The sequence below is a fragment of the Carcharodon carcharias genome, chromosome 7 (genome assembly GCF_017639515.1).
Source record: "Carcharodon carcharias isolate sCarCar2 chromosome 7, sCarCar2.pri, whole genome shotgun sequence".
NCBI classification, from domain to species: domain Eukaryota; kingdom Metazoa; phylum Chordata; class Chondrichthyes; order Lamniformes; family Lamnidae; genus Carcharodon; species Carcharodon carcharias.
In genome coordinates this window covers 181,716,849-181,741,902 of record NC_054473.1, presented here as the reverse complement: position 1 = coordinate 181,741,902, position 25,054 = coordinate 181,716,849, and positions in this window count along the sequence as shown.

Here is a 25,054-nt window from a genome sequence, read left to right as displayed (position 1 = left end):
CCAACAGTCTCCTAAATGTACTCTGTAATGGCTTAGCAAGTCACTCATTTAATGCCAGTCTAAATGCTGGCCTTGCCAATGATGCCCACATCCTTTAGCTGAATAAAAAAAAAGTTTAATGAAGGAATTTGCATTTCTCCTTCATTAATAAATCATGACTTTTGTTCATAACGACCCTAACAACCAAAAAAAAAATGCAATCTTACCAGAAAAAAGACTTGTATTAAGAGAACAATGTTCACAGTTTCAACATGCCCCCAGTGAAGCCAGTGAAGTATTTCCTGGGTGTAAATCATTAGCATAATGTAGGAAGTGGCAGCCAATTTGCTTTTAGCAAGTTCTCACAAATAGACATGTTATAATAACCAAGATAATCTTTTCATTTTTGTAATGAGGGCAAGGCCATTGATGTGGTGTATAAGGGCTTCCAAAAGGCGTTTGATGCAGTGCCACATAACAGACTTGTGAGGAAAGTTATAGGTCATGGAATAAAAGGGACAGTAGCAATGAGGATACAACATTGGTTGGGGGATAAGAAACAGAGCAATGGTTAATGGGTATTTTTCAGGCCAGAAGAAGGTTTGTAGCGGAGTTCCATAGGGGTCGGTATTGGGACCCTTGCTTTTCCTGATATATATATAAATGATCTAGATCTTGGTGTGCAGGGGACAATTTTGAAGTTTGCAGATGACACAAAACTTGGGAGAGTTATAAACTGTGAGGAGGAGAGTGTAGAACTTCAAAATGACATTGACACATTGCTGGAGTGGGCAGATCAATGGCAGATGAAGTTCAATGCAGAGAAGTATGAGGTGATACACTTTTGTACAAAGAACATGGAGAGACAGTATAAAATAAAGGATACTATTCTAAAGGGTGTGCAGGAGCAGAGAGACCAGGGTGTATATGCACATAAGCCATTAAAAGTGGCAGGACAGGTGGAGAGAGCTGTTTCTAAAGCATTCTAAAGCGGTATTCTAGGCTTCATTAATAGGGGCATACAGTAAAAGCGCTTGGAGGTTATAATGAACGTATATAGGACACTGGTTAGACCTCAGCTGAAGTATTGTGTACAGTCCTGGGCACCACACTATAGGAAGGAATGTGAACACGTTGGACGGAGTACAGAAGAGGTTTACGAGAATGGTTCCAGGGATGAGACACTACAGTTCTGAGGAAATATTGGAGATATTGGGACTGTTTTCCTTGGAGAGGAGAAGGCTAAGAGGGGACTTGATAGAAGTTTTCAAAATCATGAGCGGCCTAGACAGAGTAGATAGGGAGAAACTGTTCATGCTCGGATTGAGAACTAGAAGTCACAGTTTTAAAGTTTTTTTCAAAAAAAGCAAAGGCAAGATGAGAAAGCAGAGTAGTTAGGGTTTGGAATGCACTGCCTGGAAGTGTGGTGGAGGCAGGTTCAATTGAGGCATTCAAGAGGGCATTGGATGATTATTTAAATAGAAACAGCGTGCAGGGTTACGGGGGAAAAGGCAGGAGAATGGCACTAAGTTAATATGCTCAGAGAGCCGGTGCAGACACAATGGGCCGAATGGCCTCCTTCTACACTGGTACAATTCTGTGATTCTGTGATGTTGGTTGAAGGATAAATATTGACCAGGACACCAGGCGTTGATCATCTCTGCAATAGTGCCAGGAGGTCTTTTCCTCCGCTTGAGAGAACAGGTCGGGTTTCGGCCTAATGCAGGCTTGTCCAACCGGTTTGCTCAGGTGGCCACATTTGCATATTTTTCTCATTCAAGGGGCCAATGAGTAAATGTCATAAAGGAAACATTTGCCGCCACAGTGAACTCAAATTTCAAAAATAAAAGTTGAGGCTTTAAGGAAAGAAACACTTGCTGAGCAAAAGTACAGCAATGTCGTACATAGCAATAAATTGTTTCTTTAAAAAAGCGTAATTCATAAAAATGAGCAGAGTGTGAGAGGGTCAGTGCGTGTGTGTCCGGCTCACTACCAGTCTCAGGATGTTTTCACTCACTCACCCTCACCCAGTGTGAGTGGTTGTGTGTTGGCGTTTGGGGATGAGAGTGAGTGGGAAACCTGAGACTGGGTGTAAGGCAGACTGGCACTCCCCCCCGCCCCTCCCACACTCACTCAGTCTCTCGCACTCCCCCCAACCACTCACTCAGTCACTCACTCTCACACACACACACACACACACACTTTCACTCCCACATATTCACCACGGCTCTGTCTCCTCCCTGGGCCCGATGCGACTTTGTTCTCCCCCAGGCCGCCAAAACTTCACCCCCCCCCCCCAAGCCCAATGTGCCTGACTGTCTGGGCTCCAGCCTAATGTTGCTTGGCTCCCTGGTCTCCAGCCCCACCGTACCTTCAGCTCCCGCGACCCAGCACCTCTCAGCACACTCACCAATGCTCATGTTTTCTGCTCCTCTAATCAAAGACTGTTTCCCTCCCTCATTTGCTGCTGATAGGCTCACTAGTTTGGAGGAGCAGCTTCATGCAGAATCATCCATTGAAACTCACCCAGTTGACCGGAGTTTTGAAAACTGGCTCCGGGGGTCACATAGAGGGGCTTTGCGGGCCACACTGTACATTGGGCAAGCCTGGTCTAGTGTCTCATCTGACAGATGGCACCTCTGACCGTGCAGCACTCCCTCAGTTCTGGCACAAAAGGAGCACCAGCCTAGATTTTGTATTTCTGTATTAACTCACTTAATGCTGATTTTTTTTTTTTGGACTACACATTACAAAACTAGCCAAAAATACTGGGAATGCTTCAAATGCAAGCCCTCACTTGTCATATTGCATTTGAGTTGAATTTCAAATAAAATGGTTAATGGACTGACCTCATGAGTTGACTTGTCCCCCTGAAGGAAAATAACTTTGATATATTGAGTTGTACATACACGCAATTATTTTTCTTTCCTTTAAAAGTCACCCTTTTGATTGGCTCATCTTGAAGGACAAGTTTGGAACAGAGGTTTTGCTGATTAAATTTTTGTACTGCTAATATATTCAAAGTACCCAATAGGGAGGCAAGCTTAGCTGGGAACATGGGTCGGGGTTACAGGGTTCAGTTGCTATATTTTAATTAACAGTCTTTATTTCATTTTCTTTTTTCAAATAGATCACTTGGTGCAATTGCTCGAGCCCATCAGGTCAGCTCCATAATCTGATGCTCCCAGTAGGTAAGCCATGTTCAATAGGACTGTAGACTGGAGAGGGGGCTACGAGACTCTGGCTTAATTATCTGACCCACGCTCCCTTGAATTTGGGGGATCAGAATCACATAAACAGCTATAAAAGAATAACTGGGTTGGGGGCTACAAAACTATTAGCTAACAGTGAGGTTCCGATGATGACATAGATCACGGGCTTAGTATTCAAGGAGTTGGTGAATGTCATCTAAACCCATGACTTCTACAGCCTGTATCTCCCCAGCTCCGTCCTTGCTTCTCTGAGCCTTCCTCTCAAGCTTCTTCAGTGCTTCCCTCAATTCTTCACTGGACTCAAATCAAAGCTTATCACAATGTTGCCAACTCATTCCTTCTGAAAATCATGAGCCTGGTTCATAACTCTGTCAGTCTTCCCATCCCCCAGCTGATACTATTTCATTTTACCTCATCTTCTCACCTACTCTTCGTCTTCACTGCATCACTGGGTGTGGACCATGACTTAATTATTAAAATTACTTTACATCTTCTGCCTATACCTGAGACAGCAGGTTGCAGCTTCCACGCCAGAGATGCTACCATATAATCCAGGCAACAACACCACTGCAGTGCCGAGGCAGAGGTAAAAGACAGAAAATTCTGGAAATGCTCTTTGCATCTGTCTTCATAAAAGAGGGGGACAATGAAGACATTGTAGTTAAGGTAGAGCAATGCAAAGTATTGGATGTCATAAACATAGGAGGACAGGAAGTATTAAGGGGATTGGCATCCTTGAAAGCAGATAAATCACCACAGTCAGATGAAATGCACCCCAGGCTGTTAAAAGAAGACAGGAGGGAAATTCTGGGGGCCCTGATCCTCAGTGGATCCAGGTGAGGTGCCAGAGGACTGGAGGTCTGCTAATGTTGTACCTTTGTTTAAAAAGGGAGTGATGGATAGGCCAGTCAGTCTGACTTCGGTAGTGGGCAAATTATTGGAATCAATTCTGAGGGACAGGATAAACTATCACTTAGAAAGGCACGGATTAATCAAGAACAGTCAACATTAGTCAGTGTTTGATTATTTTTATTGAATCTTTTGTGGAAGTAGCAAGGAGGATTGATGAGGGTAGTGGAGTTGATGTGGACTACAAGGATTTTAGCAAGGCTTTTGACAAGGTCCACTTGATAGACTGGTTAAAAAAATATAAAAGCCTGTGGGATCCTGGGGAAGGTAGCAAGCTGGTTACAAAATTGGCTCAGTGGCAGGAAACATAGAGAAATTGTTCATGGAAGTTTTTGTGACCAGAAGGCTGTTTCCAGTGGGGTTCTGCAGGGCTCAGTATTATGTCCCCTGCTTTTTGTAGTATACATTAATTAATAGGACATAGATGTAAGGGGAATGATAAAGAAGTCTGCAAATGCCACAAAAATTGGCCGCACAGTAGATAGCGAGGAGGGTTGCTGTAGACTGCAGGAAGTTATCAATGGACTGATCAGGTGGGCAGAAAAGTGGCAAATGGAATTCAACCCAGAGAAGTTTGAGGTGGTGTTTTTGGAGAGGTCAAACAAGGTAAAGGATTACACAATAAATGGGACGATACTGAGGTGCAGAGCAAGTGAGGGACCTTGGAGCGAATGTCCACAGATCCTTGGAGGTGGCAGAACAAGCTGATAATGTGGCTAAGAATCCATATGGAATCCTTTCATTTATTAGCCGAGGCGTAGGATATAAGAGCAGGGAGGTTAATCTGAAACTATATAACTTGAGTACTGTGTGCAGTTCTGGTCACCTCATTAAAGAAGGAATGTAATTGCATTGGTGAAGGTACACAGGAGATTTACAAGGATGTTGCCAGGACTTTAAACAATTGCAGCTATGAGGAAAGATTAGATAATCTGCGGTTGTTCTCCTTGGAACAGAGGAGGCTGAGGGGAGATTTGATTGAGATGTACAAGATTGTGAGGGGCCTGGATAGAGTGAACGGGAAGGGTCTATTTACTTTTGCAAAGAGGTCAGTAACTAGGGTGCATAGATTTATAGTGATTGGCAGAAAGCTTAGAGGGAAGAAGAGGAAAAATGTTTTCACCCAAAGAGTTATGAGGTCTGGAACTCACTGCCTGAAAGATTAATCAAGGCAGAAACTCTCAACTCATTTAAAAGGTGTCTGGGTAGGCACCTCAGGTGCCGTAACTTGCAGGGCTACAAACTAAATGCTGGAAAGTGGGATTAGGCAAAGTAGCTCATTTTTCACCGCAGACACAATGGGCTAAGTGGCCTCTTTCTGTGCGATAAACTTCCCATGATTCTATGCTCAGCAGGTTATGACGGCTTTTGAGGGGAGGGAAACAGAGTGAATGTTTCAGCTCAATGACGCTTCATCAGAACTTGAAAAAGTTAGAGATGTGATAGGCTTTGAGGAATGGGCAGGTGGGATTAGGATAAAAGGAATGTCTGTGATTGGGTAACCTTTCCCAGTTCTGATGAAAAATTGTTGACCTAAAACGTTAATTCTGTTTCTTTCCACAGGTTCTGCCATCACCTGCTCAGGTTTTTTTTCCCCAGCATTTCTATTTTTATTTCAGATTTCCAGCATCCACAGTATTCTGCAATTCAACTGAGGTAGAGTCTTTTTGGATGAAAGAATAAATTCAAACCATGTTTGTTCTCTTGCGTGGATGCAAAAGATTCTGTGGCAATATTTGAAAACAAGCAGGGGAGTTCCGTACTGGTCAATATCTATCCCTCAAGCAGCATCACTAAGACAGACTATCTGGGTCATTATCATTTGCTGCTGATGGGATCTTGCTGTGTGCAAATTGTATTCTGTGATTCCTACATTACATCAGTGACTGAGCTTCAAAATTACGTTTTAAAATTAATTGATGGGATGTGTGTGTCGCTGGCTAGTCCAGCATCTATTGCCCATCCCTAGTTGCCCTTGAGAAGGTGGTGGTGAGCTGCCTTCGAGAACCGCTGCAGTCTATGTGGTGTAGGTACACCCACAGTGCTGTTAGCAAGAGAGTTCCAGGACCTTGACCCAGAGACAGTGAAGGAACGGTGATGTATTTCCAATTCCGGATGATGTGTAGCTTGGAGGGGAACTTCCAAGTGGTGTTGTTCCCATGTGTCTGCTGCCCTTGTCCTTCTAGATGGTAGTGGTTGCAGGTTTGGAAGGTGCTGTCCAAGAAGATTTGGTGAGCTGTTGCAGTGCATCTTGTAGATGGTACATTGTGCCATTGTGCATTGGTGGAGGGAGTGAACACTTTAGTTGGAGTGCCAATCAAGCGGGCTGATCTGCCCTGGATGGTGTCAAGCTCCCTGAGTGTTGTTGGAGCTGGAGTTCCAGGAAAACGGGGAGTATTCCATCACATTCCTGACTTGTGCCTTGTAGATGGTGGACAGGTACTGGGGAGTCAGGAGGTAAGTTACTCACCACAGGGTCGATTGGGATGAGGTTGCCGTCGTTGTTTCTGGTGCCTAGGTCGATGCCAAGTGGTCCGTCCTGTTTCATTCCCTATTGACTTTAACTGAATGGCTTGCTAGGCCATTTCAGAGTGCATTTCAGAGTCAACCACATTGCTGTGGGCCTGGAATCACAGGTAGGTCAGACCGGGTAAGGACAGCAGATTTCCTTCCCTAAAGAGCATTAGTGAGCCATGTGGGTTTTTACAATAATCAACAGTGGTTTCATGGTCATCAGTAGACTTTTAATTCCAGATTTTTATTGCTTAAACTCAAATTCCACCCTCTGTCATGGTGGGATTCGAGTCCCCAGAGCATCACCGTGGGTCTTTGGATTACGAGTGCCATGGCAATGCCACCACTTAATTGGCTGTAAATTCTTAATTTAATTGGCTGTAAATTCTTGTGTAATCCTGAGATTGTGAAAAGTGCTATAGAAATGCAAGTTCTGCTTTATTCATTTTATTTCAGCCCTGGTTCTGTCTTGCACTGTATAACTTGGTGTTCAACTGTGCTTCACAATCAAAAAGGTCTATTAAACCAAAAGGAATCATGCTTAGGATATATTTGTGTGAGTTGCAGTGCTCCAAAATAAAATCTTGCAAATATAAAGCCTGTTATTATTTCTAATTATCTGTCATGATGATCTTTTGAAGGCTGGTACCATTAGCATACCATTTAACAAGATACATTAACAGTTATGACAGGCACCTGCAGTTGGATTGTTCTATCTGGCTGATGCTGGAGAGAACACAACAGAGCAAAATATTATCTCACTGCTGAAAATGCAGTAGAGGGGCGGGCTGCACTGTTGAAAAGTTAATACTGATGTACATTAAGTGCTGGACCCTTATCTACAGTCGCACACTTAATTGGACTGGATTATTACACACATTTATGATCTGGTGATAAAAAACAATTTAAGTGCTTTTTTTCTGCACGGCAATGAAATGCAAAAGGAAAGATCCATTCAATTACTTCAAAAAAAGCCTCAAAATGAAGAAGTTAAGACAAATAACATTTTTAAAATTCAGGAGGAATGAGCGGAATGCCAGAAGTGGCCGAATGAATGAGTGTGCCAAGAACTACGGGCAAGGGAGGGGAGATAAACTGAAACCCCACACCCCCGCCTCAATCCTCTTCCCGTCTGTCCCCCCACCCCCCCGCCTCCCCAACCCCCCCCGCCGCCCCACCCCCCACGTTAGCTCGTGGTCAATTTTAAAATACCAGCAGCAGGCTTTGTGCCTTTAAACAAAGAGGATTATTTACTCACAAAGCCACCCTGAAAAATCTAAGTGCTACATCAGTCACACACCACGCACTCAAGGAGGATACAATTAAAGGAGACAGTGCACTTCTACAAGTGTTAAACCAAAAGAATAGTTAACAGTTCACATGTCTTTGTGTGTCCAGTGAAGAAGGAAGCATTTGCCACTATTATTGTAATTCAGACGCGTTCGGATGGCTGGAAGTCATATGTGAGGATTACTTCCAAGGGAAGAATCTTCAGCAGGGCGTGGGGCAGTATTTTACGGCAGTGGGATTTTATGGTCGTGGCAAAGTCAATGGAGTTTGGAATGGCTCGGCGCATGTTACACCCCCCTCTGTCCCCACCATGACGGGGGTTGTAAAATTCCGGCCATGAAGTCAGGCATTCGCGGGTGTTCATTCAGGAGGTTCGATTTCTTTACAGATGAACGCAAAGCTTTGGAATCAGGCTGGTTGGGGGGGGCGGTGGGGGGGTGCTTTTCAAAAGCCTTTTAAGCCTCTCAGTTTTCAGTGGCCTAGCCTTTCTCGGCAGCTGTTGTTTTGTGGGTGTTCGTCTGCAGGCTGCTCCCAGGTCACTTCTGAGTTTTGGGGTAAAAGGATTTCAGTATGACAGAAGCAGTTTCTGTCGCATGATCAACAGCCATCGATGCAGAAAAGAGGGTGGTTTTTCACAGTTAACTTGTAGATAACTGGCCTCATCAGTTTTCCTTTGTTACATTGCAAAGCTAAAGACATAGGGCAGAATTTTGCATGAATGAGATTGGGTGCGGTGCCGGATAGTTTTGGCAGCGTCCACCCCGCTGTCCAGAATGGCGAGAACTCGTTCCTCATTCTGCGCTTGGAGGGTCATTAATAATGCAAAGGCGAGTATCAGTCTGAATCACCTGGAGGGTCGAGAGCTGGTTCGTCTGCCTGTCATCAGTTGGCAGGGTCAAAGGTCCGGGCGCCATGTTTGAAGGCCTGTCCATCACACAATCTCATTCTCCCCAGCCAACCAGAGATGTCTGGCAGCCAGAGGAGGAAGGCTGAGAGCCTGAAGGACAAGGCAGCACCCCACTTCATGCACCAGGCCCACCAGGCCTTGAATAGAGGGGTGCAGGCGCAAAGGCACATGCTCTATCCCAGGGACAACTGCAGGAAGCGCAGCAGCCTCACCTCTACGGCCTGGGAGGCCGTCGCGGAGCAGGTCAGTGTGGCTGGTCACCCAGTGCAGGAAGAGGATGAATGATCTCATGTACTCAACCAGGGTAAGTCCTCCTTCAGCTCCCTCCAATACCAAACTCTCATCACGGCATAAAAACAAAAAAACTGCGGATGCTGGAAATCCAAAACAAAAACAGAATTACCTGGAAAAACTCAGCAGGTCTGGCAGCATCGGCGGAGAAGAAAAGAGTTGACGTTTCGAGTCCTCTGTCGAAGGGTCATGAGGACTCGAAACGTCAACTCTTTTCTTCTCCGCCGATGCTGCCAGACCTGCTGAGTTTTTCCAGGTAATTCTGTTTTTGTTTCTCATCACGGCATCATGCACACAAATGGCCACTCTCTTCAGGGATCTCACGCAACCATTAGCGGGGGACACATATCAGCACTCATTCTCTCACTGAGACTTTCACATCACGCACCATCCCATCTATTGTTGCTCTCACTCCATCCTCTGGCCCTTGTCATCACATATCTCTCTTTCTTTTTCCGAAAGCCAAGCTGGTCCACAACAGGCGCGACAGAGCACAGGCCAGGGGAGGGGCGGCCGACATCATTTGAGGAGGCTGCAGTCGAGCTGGCTGGGGAAGATAGGGATCGCTCCTGTGGGGAAGGGTAGAATGCCTAGTACGGCTCACAGCTCCATCACATCATCACATCCTGACATTCACAGGGAGTCACATGCCGTCTTATCTAGTTCTTGCTCATGAGCTGAATTTTCTATGTTCTATTTTCTTGGCACCAGAAAAGGAAGCTTTGGAAGAACCGCCATGGCTCTCCCACGTACACCCTCCACCAGCTCAGGGACAGGCCCGTCGGCGGGGCACAGCTATAGATTAGGCTCGGGCTCATGTTCTGGGGAATAACTCACTGACACACCCCTGCAGCAGTCGGAGGCAGGGACAGCTCAGGGACAGCCAACTGTTCGGTCCGAGTCAGAGGATGAGCCTCTGGAGGCTGGCGCCAACTCAATGCTGGGGATGCAACGATCAGGCGGAGACTCGACAGTCACTCAGCAGACTTGAGTGAAGGATGGAGGAGTCCGTCCGTGTACTGTCTGGCGTTGTAGCTCCAATGTGTGAGCTCCTCGAGGTCACCACTGGAGACCTTGGTCAGCAGGTCTTGCCGGATTTGTGCTCAGTCCTGCACTCCATGGGCACACACCCTGGTGGGCACCATGAGGATGTAGGTGACCTGGGGATGAGGCACCTTGACCCCCTCTCCGGGTGCACCAGCTCCTGCAGGAGTCAGGGCGGGGTCCTCGGGCACCCACAGGGAGGGTGAGCGTCAGGTGGACACCCCGGGGGCCTCCTCTCAGGACACCCTAAGGGTGGGCAGCCGCTCACAGCCCCCTCTGCCTGTGACCCCATCCACTCCGGCTGCTCCGGCTGCTGCCGGCGCTTCTGCCCCTGAGCAGGTGACCCTTATCAGGCCGGGGGGGGCTCTGCAAGCCTCGGGCCACCAGAGGACGTCCGCCAAGGTCATCACCGACATCAGGACGTGACAGTCAGCAGGCTGCCTCCATCTCTGCTGTGGATGTCGGGGCTGCACCCAGTCCTACAGGCAGAGTTAGGAACGTTAAGGAAAATTGATGTCACTTTTGGGTCATGTGTGCGCTAGACATGTAAGTAAATTGCACTTTTGTTAATACATTTGATGGTTCTGTGAATGTTCCAGTCAACTGAAGCCATTGTGATTTTGTATTTTGTAATCCTCTTATCTGGAGGGTTTAGCTTTCCTCCTGGAGCAGAGGCCCACTGTGAGATTAACATTCCTGTGATGTCAACTTCAGTTAAACTAGTCTACGCACCCATTGTGTGATCTCGGGGAGATGTATTTAAATCTTTATTGGCAGAATGACAACTGCACCGTACCACCCTTCCTTAAATGAAAGGGTGGTTCGAACTTTCAGGGCAGGCATGCCTTGCCAACCAGGCTGGCACGCTTTCTTTTTCATTACAGGGCCACCGCTCACACAACAACAGGTGTCACACCTGTGAAGTTATTGTTCAAATGCCAGGTCAGGACAAGATTGAGCTTAATAATGCCACAATTAGAGAGGAAGGTGGAAAGGAGTCAGGGAAGCCAAAAACCTAGACACAACTGGCATAATCGTGAGAGGAAATTTGTCATGAGAGAGCTGGTCTACATGAAAAACTTCGGGGATGGACCAAAGTGGTTACCGGGTGAAATAAGTGCGGTGACTGGACCTCTATCTTACCACATGGAGGTGTAAATATTATGTTGGCTTGAAAAATATGTAGTTGTAAATATATGTATAGCTGAGTTAAAGGGGGAGGAATGGAATAATTATGGTTTTATTTAGTGTGTAATGTGCCTTTAAGAATAAGACTTGTTAAGGAAGTTCTCACGATCTGCACATCTGTAGCTTGGGCTACCTCAGGCAGTCAGTGTAGAGATAGAGTTGGATTTGAAAGCGCGCATGTAGTTGCTGCCAAGCATATTGTAAATAAACTTAATGGGGAGAATTTTACCCCCATCAGGCAAGCCGGTTAGGAGCGGGAGAGGAGCCGATCGCCGCCTGTAATCGACTGCGCGCTGTCATTTTACGTGGGTGGGCCCATTAAGGCCTGCCCAGTGTGACGTGCACCAGGAAACACCCAGCGCTACCTGTGCAGGTGGGGAGAGGAGGGAGAATCAGGGCATGAGCGTGAAAGAGCGCAGAAATCTCCCTGAGGTACAGAGCTGCCTCAGGGAGATTAATTTAATAATAAAACATTGGAAAAAATAAAATTACTCAGACATTTCCCCTCATGTGATATTGTCACATAAGCTGGGACATGTTGATGAAGTTTCATAAGACATTTTACTTAATTAATAAACACTTCATGAAACATCATCCCACCCGTGGATGAGGTTTCATGAAAAATGTGAAGGCCGCCTTGGATCTTCGCCTGCCCCAGCCACCAACCTTAACGTTGAACATGCAGCCCTGACAATCACTTAACGGGCCTTTGACAGTTTGGCGGGCACGTAGCTGACTCCAGTGCGTGCCCACTGAACTGAAGATCAGAATGATGCGCGGTGACATCGGGACGAACACTCAACATCACCGCGCATCATTTTACGTGTCGGTGTGTGGGGCCCACTCCCGCAGGCTGAACAGGATATTCTGGCCAATGTTTCCACTCAAGAAGTGTCTGCAGATCAACCCTATTGCTAATAGTACAACTCGTCCACTCTACAACAGTGTGCAAGGTGAAAAGGAGTGGTAATGGGTTAAGTAAAGAAATAAAAAATGGATCGTGAGGAGCTATTTGATCTGCTATGTTTGTGTCAGCTCTTTCAATGTGATCCCACCTCCAGCTTTTTCTCCATACCCCTGAATATTAGTCCTCCTGTCTTACCTGTCCAATTGCCTTTTGAAAGTTCCTGTGATTCCACCACAGTTTCAGATAGTGCATTCCAGATCTTAACAACCCTCTGCCTCTTATTCCCCTTTTAGTGTTTTACCAAATATTTTAACCCCATAACCTTGAGTTACCCACTGCCAGAAAAGAACAATTTCTCCCCACTTTCTCTTTAAAAATCCCTCATAATTCTGAATACCCCATTAGGCCTCCCCTTAATGTTCACTTCCCCAAAACTCTCCACAAAACTGTATCATTCTGGTAAACCTCCTCTCTACTACAAGAGGACCTTGATGTCCTTCCTAAGGTGTGGTGTCCCACATTACACAATACTCCTAATGATGCTGAACATAAGAATGCATAAGTTTAAGATTGCGTTGTATTAAACAGTCCCTACAGCACAAACATCCAGCCATTCCACATGAAAGGCCCACACCAGTGTTTACACTGCACTCGTTTTCTCCCACCCCTCTTTACCTAACCCATTCAACATCTCCTTCATTTCCTTTTCACTCATGTACTTACCTAACTTCCCTTGAAATACATCTACACAATTTGCTTCAACCACTCCCTGTGGTCGCGGGTTCCACATTCTAACTACTCTCTGAGCTCTTCTCCTGAGCTTGTTATTGGATTCATATATGAATACCTTATGCTTATGGCCACTAGTCCTGTGGAAACATCTTCTCCGCATCTACACTATCAAACCTTTTCATAATGTTAAAGACTTTGATTAGGTCAGCCTTCAGCCTTCTCTATTCTCAAGGAAAGAGCCCCAGCCTGTTCAGCCTTTCTTGTTAGACATGATTTCTCAGTATTGTTATCATTCTATAAATCATTTTTTCGCACTCTCTCTTGTATTCATGCATCCCTTTTAGAAACCAGGATTGTTCACAGTATTCCATCTGTGATCCAAAAAATACAATACAAGTTTAACATAATTTCTCTGCTTTTCAATTTGAGCCCTCTAGAAATGACCCTCAGTACTTTTTTTTAAAGCCTATTAACTTGTGTCACGACTTTTAGTGATTTATGTATCTGTAACCCTTGTTCCCTTTGTCCCGCTATCTAATTTAAATACTTAATTCCCAAGGTGTATGGGCCCTCCTTATTCTTCCTACCAAAATGTACCACCTCACAATTACGTACGTTGAAGTTCATTCTGAAGCTTACTAATATCTTATTCTATTTTGTCATGGTTCTCTGTATTAAGCATACCCTTCAATTTGGTGTCAATTCTGAATTTTGAAATGGTACTTACAAGTTGTTTATTTAAATGGTGAACGACAGTGGTCTTGGCACTGATCCTTGTGGAACACCACTTCTTTTGCAAATCTGAGTAATTACCTTAAGACTATCTATTTTTTGTTCCTGTTTTGTAGCCAGTTGCTTTCCATTCTGCTATTTGTTCACTGCCTGCCCATGTACTGACCTTAGTCATGAGTCAACTGTGCAGTACCTGGCCTGTTGGAAATCCAAATATGATATATTTACTACTTTTCCCTTATGTACTCTTGTTGTTAATTTCTCAAAGGATTCATTAAGATTGGTTAAGCATGATCTCCCCTGTTGAAATCTGTGCTGACTGCTTTTAATTATATTTTCAGTTCTAGGATTTTTTTTTCCTCTATTAGATCTTTAAGCAAGGATTCCATTATCTTTTCTACCACAGGCTTGGAGATAATTGGTCTGTAGAGCCATGAATATACTCTATCTCCCTTTTTAAATGTAGGAATCACAATAGCTGTCCATCAGTCCTTTGAAACTATTTCTTCTGACTCGTTCTTAACTTATTTTAATTTGCAAAAACACAATTGACCCAGACATCCATACCAGGGGATTTATGCTCAATAAGTTTTATTACTTTATTAATTATCTCCAATTTTTTTCTTTTAAATATCCTCATATCTGTTTTGATCTCTGTCTAATGTCACGTCCACCCTATTAGTCCCCTGGTAAATATTAAAGCAAAATAATTATTTAATCCTTTGTCCATTTTGTTGTCCTTACCATGTTTAGTATGTATTTCTTAGAGACCCTAAACCCTATTCTGACTTCCCTTTTGCTATTAATCTATCTGGAGAATAGTTTCTATTCCTTTCCATGCTTCCTTAATAACTTAGCTTTGAGGTTTATCTTGACGTTTATAATTGTTTGAATTATTTCCTAAACTTATTGAACTTTTGATGTATTATCACCTTCTTTGTTCACTTTGGCCAGAATTTTTCTCTTGTCGGGCAGGCTTGGCGGTGACAGTCGGGAAGCTGCCTGCCGCCCGCGATTGAGGCCAGACCGCAGTTTGATGCCGGGGGCGCCAATTAAGGCCGCCCCTGCGTGAAACGCGTGCTGCAGCTCCCAGCTTGCCCGTATGTGGGGGGAGGAGGGCGAGTGCAAACTTTGCGGCAAGTGCGCAGGTGCATGCAGGAAAAGTTCCCTGAGGAACAGAGCTGCCTCGGGGAGATGAACGGTTCTGAAATTTAGAAAAAATATATATTTTTAAAATGTTAACAAATATGTCCCCTTAGGTGACTCTGTCACATGAGCAGGGACATGTTAGAAATTAGGATGCATTTTTTTATTTTTATTTTTTAATGACGGATCGAAACCTCATCCCCTCTGTGAATGAGGCTTCGCTAAAAATGCAAAGGCCGCCTGGCCTTTTTGCATGCTCGCCAACCATGAGGCTGGACGGGCAACAAAAAAATGAAATCAATTGGGTTGTCAATGGCCTTAATAGGCCTGTCAGTTGTCGGCGGGTGTGCTGCAACTCCTGCATGTACCCACTGACTGAAATGTCACGCGAATGCATGATGGCGTCGGGACACTTGCCCAACATCATCACGGGTAATTTTATGCTCGAGCAGGTCGGGTGCGCAAAAAAGCTTGGCCTATGAATATAATTTTCCTTCAGCATCCATTTTGACATCACTTCTTTATTCATTCAAGGGGTGTCCTTATCTGTTACTTCCTGCCTTTTAGTAGAATACATTTCTCCTGGACTCCATTGATCACCGTTTCAAATGTTTCCCATTGCATTCCTATTGTTTTCAAATAATCTGGCAAGAAAAGATGGTGCAAGGGAGATAAGGAATTGATCTTTTTGCTATTTATTTTCTTTTTCATTAACTTTTCATAGCTTGTTTCCCTTTGCTCCATTCTCATCCACTTACAAACAGCTTATCTTCCAATTTATTTCTTTGGTCTTTCTCTTACTTATGTTTTTCATTCTTTTTTAATCTTCAACCTTATTATGTTGTGATCACTATTGCCTAGATGCTCCCCCACACTTGTTTCTTCCATCTCTTCTGGTTCATTTACCATTTCTAGATCCAGCAGCGTTCCCTCGCTTGTTGGGCTTTTTATATACTTGGTAAGCATAGAGTCCTGCACACATTGTAAAAACTCTATTTATTCAAAAAGGAAAAGAGACAGAAAGCAGGACATTACAGGCCAGTTAGCTTAACAGGGAAAATATTAGAAGCTATTATTAAAGACTTACAGCAGGGCACTTAGAAAAATTCAAGACAATCAGGCAGAGTCAACATGGTTTTGTGAAAGGGGTTAACCAATTTATTGGAGTTCTTTGAAAGAGTCACAAGTGCTGTGGATAAAGTGGAATTGGTGGATGTACGGTACTCAGATTTCCAGAAGAATTTGTAAAGGTGCCACATCAAAGGTTATTTCAGAAAATAAAAGCTCATGATGTAGGGGATAATATATTGCCATGGATAGGAGATTGGCTAGCTAACAGTAAACAGAGGGCAGCCATAAATGGGACTTTTTCTGGTTGGTGGGATAAAATGAATGGTGTGCCACATGAATCAGCGCTGGAGGCTCAACTTTTTACAATTTATAGAAATGACTTGGGTGAAAGGAACAAAGGGATGATTGCTAAATTTTGTTGATGATACAAGATAGGTAGGAAAGTAAGTTGTGAGAAGGATGTAAGGAGGCTACAAAGTGACATAGATAGGTTAAGTGAGTGGGAAAAGACCTGGCAAATTGAGTAAAATGTGGTCAAATGCGAAATTGTTTATTTTGGCAGGAAGAATGAAAAAAAAGCAGCATATTATCTAAATGGTGAGAGATTGCAGAGCTTTGAGATTCAGAGGGATCTGGGTGTCCTAGTGCATGAATCACAAACAGGAAAATTCCAGTCTGTATCGCCGTCTCTTCACTGCCGCTGGGTCAAAACTCTGGACGTCCCTCCCAAACAGCATTGTGGGGATACCTAGATGGACTGCAGTGGTTCAAGAAGGTGGCTCACTGCCACCTTCTCAAGGGCAGTTAGGGATGGGCAATAAAAGTGCTGGCCTAACCAGCGATGTCCACATCCTGTGAAAGAATAAAAAGTAAAGGCCAACTATGTTCAGAGTAATATAATTACAATATAATGGGTCATATGAAACGCTTATACATTTCTACATCCCATTAAATTCTGTCACCCAACATTTATTTCATGTTCTTATCAAGTCAAATCATAGGTGATAAAGAAAGAAGAGGATTGTTGTAATTATGCAGGTACAAATCACTTCATCAAAACATGTAAAGATATTTCACACAATTTTGGGGTGACCGTTGATTAACATTTGTCTTGGTGTCAATTTTTTTCTGGTTATGTTCCTGTGAAATGCCTTTGGATATTTTATTACAGGCACTACCTAAATGCGAGATGTTGTTAACACGGCAGCCATTCTCCACGAACAACATCCCAGAGATCAATGACAAATTAATCTCTTTCTATGCGTGTTGGACAAATGATGAACCTTGTCAGGAGAAAACCAAGATCCTCTTCAAAGCATATCAATGGATTTGTAATACCCTCAACAAGAAGATGGTACCTCAACTCAATACCACATCTGATGAGACAATGCACTGCTCACTTACCTGGAGGAGACAGCTGCAACATCAGGGCAGAACAGTCCTTTTTAACATTATTACTGAACTCAATATCCACCTAGCACCATTGAGCTCTGCCTGTCTTTGGATGTGGCTTCAACTGATTGTCCAATCTGGAAAGACACAAAGGCAGCCGCACTATGGAGAAACCGTGGAAATGTGGGGACTGTGGGAAGGGTTTCAGTTACCCTTCTGAGCTGGAAATTCATCGACGCACTCAGACTGGGGAGAGACCATTTACCTGCTCCACTTGTGGGAAGGCATTCACTCAGTCATCCAGCCTGCTGACACACCAGTATGTTCACTGCAGGATACAGTGCAGCAATAAGCCAAGCTCACGACCTTAACCATTGGGAAGCACAAGAGTATTAACGTCATTGGAACATTATCATCTGCAAGTTTCCCTCCAAGTAACACACTGTCCTGTCTTAGATATACATTCATGTTTCTTCATTTTTGTGAGGTCAATATCCTTGAAATTCCTTAGCTAACACCATTATGGGAGCTTAAGGACTGCAGCGATTTAAAAAGACCCACTGCTAACTTATCACGACAATTGATTGGGGGATTGGTTCTCCCAATTTCTTCCTTTGGTTTGGTGTCAATGGTGGTTTGCTTACATTACAGCGAAGTACTTTGGCAACTTTTCCAAGTTAAGGGAGCTTTACAAATTCAGTAAAAACAGAAAATGCTGCAAATTCTCAGTAGGTCAAGCAGCATCTGTGGAGAGACAAACAGAGTTAAGTTCTTTGGCCTTTCATTGACTTAAAATGTTAACTCTGTTTCTCTCCACAGATGGTGCCAGACCTGCTGAGTGTTTGCAGCATTTTCTGTTTTTATTTCAGATATTGCGTTTCCACAGTATTTTGCTTTTGTGCCATATTAATGCAAGCTGCTTTTGGTGTTCTTGTGTAGATCCTCAAAACAAATGAAAAAAAAATGGCTTACAATATGAGCTTAAATCCAGATGTGAGGCTTAAATCCATAATCTATTCACTCATGGGTAAGAATGCTGGGGACAGATCCAAGCTGCTACACAGATCCCACCATTGTGCATTCATACATCAGTGTTCCCTACCTGAACTGATAATAAATCCATATCTCAAAGCTGATCAGCTTGGTCTGAATAAATTGCCATAACTGTTGAAAAGCAAAATGAAGAATAAGAAGGAGGAGCGAGAGGAAAAAGGAAGAGTAGACGCTGCTAATATAAAACTAAAGGCAAAATATTCTGGATTCTGGAAACCTGAAATCTGAACAGAAAGTACAAGGGATACTCAGCAGGTCAGACAGCATGTGTGGAGAGAGAAATAGAGTTAACATTTCAAAAAGGAAGGTCTGTGATGAGGTGAAATGCAAGAGTGATTTAAATGGCAAAAATGATGATAGATCCACCTTTTATTTCTATACTTGCCCCATTATCACCTACTTTCTCCTTCTACCCTAGACTCTCTTTTGTTTAAATCACACCTGCCTTGCACCCTATCACAAATCTTTACTTTAGTCTTACCTCCCCTTCCCCCTTTCCCTGCCTTACTAATTGCTTGAAAACCTGCTACATCTCTAACTCTCTCCAGTTCTAACAATGAGTCACAGACCTGAAAAAAAATAACATTGTTACAAAGGAACAGATTTTCACTGGCTGAAGATCTTGAAATCTACTGTCAACAAACTAGAAGCCACGATATAGCAGACTGTCACACAAAGTTTCAGAGTGAGCAAGCCTACCTCAAAGGAAGTCACTTCTCCAACAGATATTTCCAAGTTAACTTATCCACAGTGCTGGAAGATGTCTTGTTATACACAAAAAGTGACACAATAATTAATCAGTAAGATTACTATGGTATGTTCCATTCCCTGTTAATTGGTTTAATTGTTGATTTAGAGTTTTATGCTCATACATTATGTCTGAAATTAATTAGCACAAAAATGCATGTTAGTGATAATAGTCACAAAACTGGTTCTCATATCCACATCAGCAGTCTTCATAAAAGTCCCAGATTTCTATTACTCTGGTCATACAATCAGATTCCAGCCTGTAACACAGTTGCAGTACTTTTTATTCTTCATATATACCATTTGAGCCCACTTGATTAGATTCCAACTTGAATGTCATTCCCGGGTATTGATTATTCTATATTTAAACCATCCAATCTCTTCAATCAGATTCTATCCTACATTCCTGGTATCTATGTATAAAGTACCTGAACTCTTTGACTGGATTCCAGCCTCCGGCCAAAGCTAAAGATCGGCCAGAATTTTATGGCCCTGTCGCTGTGGGGGGGTGGGGCCATAAAATGCAGCGAGCTTTTCAAAAGTCCATTGACTTCGGCAGGACTGTAAACTCCTACTGCCATAAAAATCCACCCATTATTCCCTGACACATTCAATCATGAGATTTTGTTGAAAGGCAGTGAAAATTTGCATTTTTTCATTGTTTTTTTGCTCTCTATATTTTAAATTTTAATAATCAAAATGCAGCCCTGATTGAGAGGGCTATTTGACTCTTTGTGCATGAATTTCTCCCCTGTTTTATTGATAAATATATCAGTAGTTCCACTACCTCATGACAGTTGTCTTTAATCAAGTGAGGTCAAGGGCCTTTATTCTCTGGAGTTTAGAAGAATGAGAAGTGATCTGGTTCAAACGTACAAAATTCTTACAGGGCACAACAGGGGTGATGCAAGAAAGATGTTTCCTCTGCCTGGGGGGTCTAGAACCAGGGGACAGCATCTCAGAATAAGAGGTAAGTCATTTAGGACTGGGATGAGGAGGAATTTCTTCACTCAGGGTCAGGAGTCTTTGGAATTCTCTGCTCCAGAAGGCTGTGGGGGATTCAGTTGTTGAGTATGTTCAGGACTGAGATTGATAGATTTCTACATGTTAAAAGCATCAAGGGATACAGGAAAATGGTATTGAAGTAGAAGGTCAGCCATGATTTCGTTGAATGGCAGACTGAGCTCAAAGGGTTGAATGCCTTTTTCTCCTATTTCTTGTGTTCTTGTGTGTGTGTTCTTGTGAAGAGAGAGAAATTAAGAATTGAAAGTTATATGCCACTTTCACAACCTCAGGATCACTCAAAAGTATTTTACAGCCAATGAAGGACTTTTATTGAAGTGTAGTCAATGTTGTAATGTAGAAAACACAACAACCAATTAGTGCACAACGAGGTCCCACAAACAGCAATGCCAAAATGACCAGATAATGTTTTGTTAGTAACATTGGGGAGGGATAGATATTGACCTGGATGCTTGGAAGAATTCTCCTGCTCTTCTTTGAAATGGTGGCCATGGAGTATTTTACATCACACTCAGAGGACAGGCAGTCCTCAGTTTAACATCTCAGTCAAAAGACGCTGTAGCAGTCCCTCAGCGCTGTATTTTGTGCTCAGTTCCTGTATGGGGTTTGAACCCAACCAAGAGTGTTACCCGCTGAGCCAGGGGCTGACACCTGAAAGCAGGCAATTGAAGTATAGGGGGCATCACAGCTGACCCCATGCTTTCTCAGTCCACGTTCCCATGTGCAAGTTTGACTGGAGTCACAAGCCAACAGTCAGGAGCAGGTAACCTCGGACAATTTTCTTCACCCCACAAGATGCTGAGTTCAATCATCCATGTCACCACTCCGGTCAAGGTGAACACAGACCAGGTTCAAGCTTATTTAGGTCAAGCATTTCTATTTGTTTCAACATTAAATTGGTTTCTAATGCTCCCAGTTTAAGTCTCTGCTTAGTGTCTGAGCTAAGCTCCCTTTGGAGCATCAGAAACATCGTTACCATTAGCAAAATAATTATATGCGTGTTTCAGAGACAAAAATTAATATGTTGATGACTCCTTGACAGAGATGGTCCAGCTGAAATGAGAGTTAGCAATAGAATCAGTCTATTTTAGGCAATTCAAACAAATTGTACCATTTATCACTAATTATCCACAAAGAATCTCAAACTCTGGCAGAAGCTGTGAAATTAGTAATTACTTCTTTCTCTGTCATTAAAAAAATGTAATTATTGTTGGAGTGAAGATAACAATAGTACACAATTTAATTGCTTCGAAGGAAATATATTTCAGGAAGAGCTGACAGAGATGAACATTTGTCCGGCATTAGGCATCTTTGCATGGAATCGTCCATGCCCGCTGGTGTCGAGCGTGTTTGGTGGCAAGCAGACAATATAGTGGAGAAGGCCAAAAATCGGTTTCACAACTTTGTGAAACCAGTTTGCGATTGTCTGCTCAGCCCATTGACGGTGGGCCACATTTCCCGCCCTCAGACATCGGGAACCTCATTGTAATACACCAGCATATTATTGTAAGGCCAGGCCGCCGGACTCATCCCTCCTGCTGGATTGTCCACCCGCATCGGTGGGAAAACACACTGGTGTGCAGAATACGTCTCGTCAACTGTGACATGCAAAAGTCGGGACTTACCGCCAAGGTCTTACTCCCATCACGGGACATCCAATGAGCAGAAGATGCTGGAGCCCGACAGCAACAGGATACTGGAGGAACGTCCATGGTATGCTAGGTGGATTCTCATGGATATGGCTCCACTGCGAAGCAGCCCACTCAAGTCGCAAAGTCACAGTTGATGCTCACAATGGATGATGCTTTACGGGGTAGGAACAAAACGTCTAGGATCGACTGAGAGAGGAAGGTTGTCAGGAAGTAACAAGGTTGGGAGGGGGGAAAGTTAAGGTGTCGGGGTGGCATAAGGTTGGGAGGGGGGAAATTAATGGGTCGGAGGTAGGTTGGGAGGGGGGAGGGAGTACGGTGAGGGGAGGGGCTAACAAGGGAGAAGGCGGCAACTGAGGAGGTAGGTGTAAGAGCAGTGGAAGGTGTAAAGGAAGGAATTTGGAGGAGGGAAGGAGTGCAAAGAGGGGAGGGAGTCTGGCGAGAGGAAGGAGTGCAGAAAGGGGTTGGAGTCCAGGGGGATGAAGGAGTGTGGAGAGAGGGGGGAGTCCAGGGGGAGGAAGGAGTGTGGAGAGGGGAGGGAGTAAGAGTGGAGGAAGAAGTGAGGGTGGGGGAAGGAGTAAAGCAGGAAGAAGAGGTGAGGGTGTCTGAGGGAATCAGGAAGGGGGAAGGAGTAGAGGCTGGAGGAAGAGGTAAGGGTGGAGGAAGGAGTTGGGAGGGGGTAAGGACTGAGGGTGGTGGAAGAAGTAAGGGTGTCTGAAGGAGTCATGAAGGGGGAGGGACTAAGAAGGGGAGTGAGGGGCAGAGTTGGAGGACTAAATGGGAGGAGGTGGTTACAGGACAGAAGAGGTCCAGAGGGTGGGAGTGGTTCCGGGGAGGGGGAAGAGACCCAGAGGGGGGAAGGCCTTCTGGCGGGGGCAGAAGGATCGAGAGGGGGAAGGGAATCCACTCGGGGAAGGAGTCCAGAGTGGGGAAGAGGTTCCAGGGGTGGCAGTGGTCTGGAGCGGAGTGGGAAAAGGTCCGGAGAGGAAGGAGTTCCAGTGGGGGAAGGGGTCCAGACAGGGAAGAGGGTCCAGGGGTGGGAATGGTCTGGAGTGAGGGATGTCCAGGTGAACATGCAAGGGTCGGGTCTGATAGGTCCATGATTACCTCCTGGGGAGCAAACTGAATATAGGCTTGGTATGAGGAAATGGTAAGAATGACCAAGGGCAGAGTGAAGCGGTAGGTTGGGAGGGTGAGGGTGAGAGTTCGACAGTAGCAGTGGAAGGGACAGCGAGGGTAGTTGATGGGGAACAGGAGACAGGGACGGACCCTGGGGGTGGGAAGGAGGAGGTCGGGGTGGTGAATGTGAATGGCGGTGGGATTCCCAGATAGGAAGGGAAGGTTCACCTGGTCATCCCTGAAGCAAAAGGGTTGTGGCAGGTAGGTCACAGAGGGGAGGTGGAAAGAGGAACCAGGGGAGTGAACTGTGATGGGGGAAAGGAAATTGGTGGGTGGGGGAGGGGAAAAGGCAGGGGAGGTGTGTGTATGTGTGTGTGTCTGTGGGAGGAAACTGCCTATCTGGTCCCCCTGTTGCTAAGCAACAGCACTTCCTACTCCTGTGTGTTTACTTTCAATTTATTGGGGCCATAACCGTCTCATTAGAAATGCAAACAGCCTTTTAATGTGAAACGAACACTCCATTTGACCTTCCTTTACACACAGATATAGAAATACAAATAAAGCTTAAAAACTTTAAAGTTAAAACTCATTCCTAACACCCACAGATATAAACATAGCTTAAGTAAGTTATCTCCATTTCCTAACAACACATCTCTGCGTTCTGCTGGACCGGGGTCTCCATGACATCTGCCTTCCTCCCCATCGAGACCTCCATCCACGCCCATGTGGGCACCATTTCATCAGAAAGCAGGCGGAGACACTCCACCCGTGCGCCACTCCCAACAGCTCTGCTGCGTGGCGTTCCCAAGCCTTCAGCTGGCTCTCCAGGGTGAGTTGGGAGGCCAAATCCAGAGGCTCGTCACCTGGCTTGGTCCTCAAAGACGCCTGATCCCCAGCGGTGCTCCCAGCGCCGGCAAGCTCACACGACCCTGCCTCCTGCTGCTGCGGACATACGTCCGTGTGGTGACCACTAGATTGTGAAGCGGAGCCTGGGGGTTACTCCAGGAGGCGGTCACAGTGCTGTTGCCGAGCAACAGGGGGCACCAGATAGGCAATTTCCTCCCACAGCCACATACCAACAGAAGAAGAAAGACAACAGGTTGTTTTGGAAGCTGTTTGAGTTCAGTTGGTTTGAAGGCAGCTGTGGAGCAGAAGCAGCCTAAAAGAGGACAGATAGCAAGTCCCAAGCTAAGAAAAACCCCAAAAATCCAGGGGAGTGGAAGAAGAGAAAGTCCAAAGAAGACCTTTTAGTTAAAGGAAGGACAGGAATCCAGGAAAAGGTCCTGTTAAGTGAAGTTAAAAGTGAAGGGCAGAGAGAGAATCCAAGCTTCATATTTCAGTGAGAAGAGCTTGCAAGAAGCAAGTAGGTTCAAAGAGACGACTGAAGGTCAATAATTCCGGTCAGAGGAGTGTCTCCACCTGCTCTCTGATGTAGTGGTGCCCACATGTGCGTGCATGGAGCTCCCCATGGGGAGAATGACAGACGCCATGTAGACCTTGGTCCAGCAGAATGCAGAGATGTGTTGTTCGGAAATAGAGATAGCTTACGTAAGTTATGTTTGTATTTGTGGGTGTTTGGAATGAGTTTTAGCTTTGAAGTTTAAGTTTGATTTGTATTTCTGTATCTATGCATTACGAAAGGTCAAACGGAATTCAGTGAGACTGGTTGGCTCCACAATGTGACAAGCGTCTGGGGCCAGATGAGGAGAGATCCATAGCATCTGTTGGAGATGGCATCTGTGACTTGGTTTCGGAGTGTGGTGTGTCTGACCACAGGGTGCCACATGTTTACATGGACTGTGTATTTACTGTGAACATTAGAGTATAGGACAGCTCAGATTAAGTAATTCAAACTTGGTCTGTGATCAGGGACAGGAGGGTGACCTGTGGGTAGCGTTTGAGGAGCCTCGGCCCCAGCATTTGACCAACAGTTAGGAGGTTCCTGTAAGGTGTGTAGATGAGAGCGGAGACTGCAGAGGGAATGAGCAATCTGACCAGGACACTATGGTACAGGGAGCCATTCAAGTCGGGGGAGGAAATAGGAACGTAGTAACGGTGGTGGACAGTATAATTAGGAGGATAGGTACTGTTCTGTGTAGCCGGGAGCTTGAATCCCAAAGGCTGCATCGCCTGCCCGGTGCCACGGTTA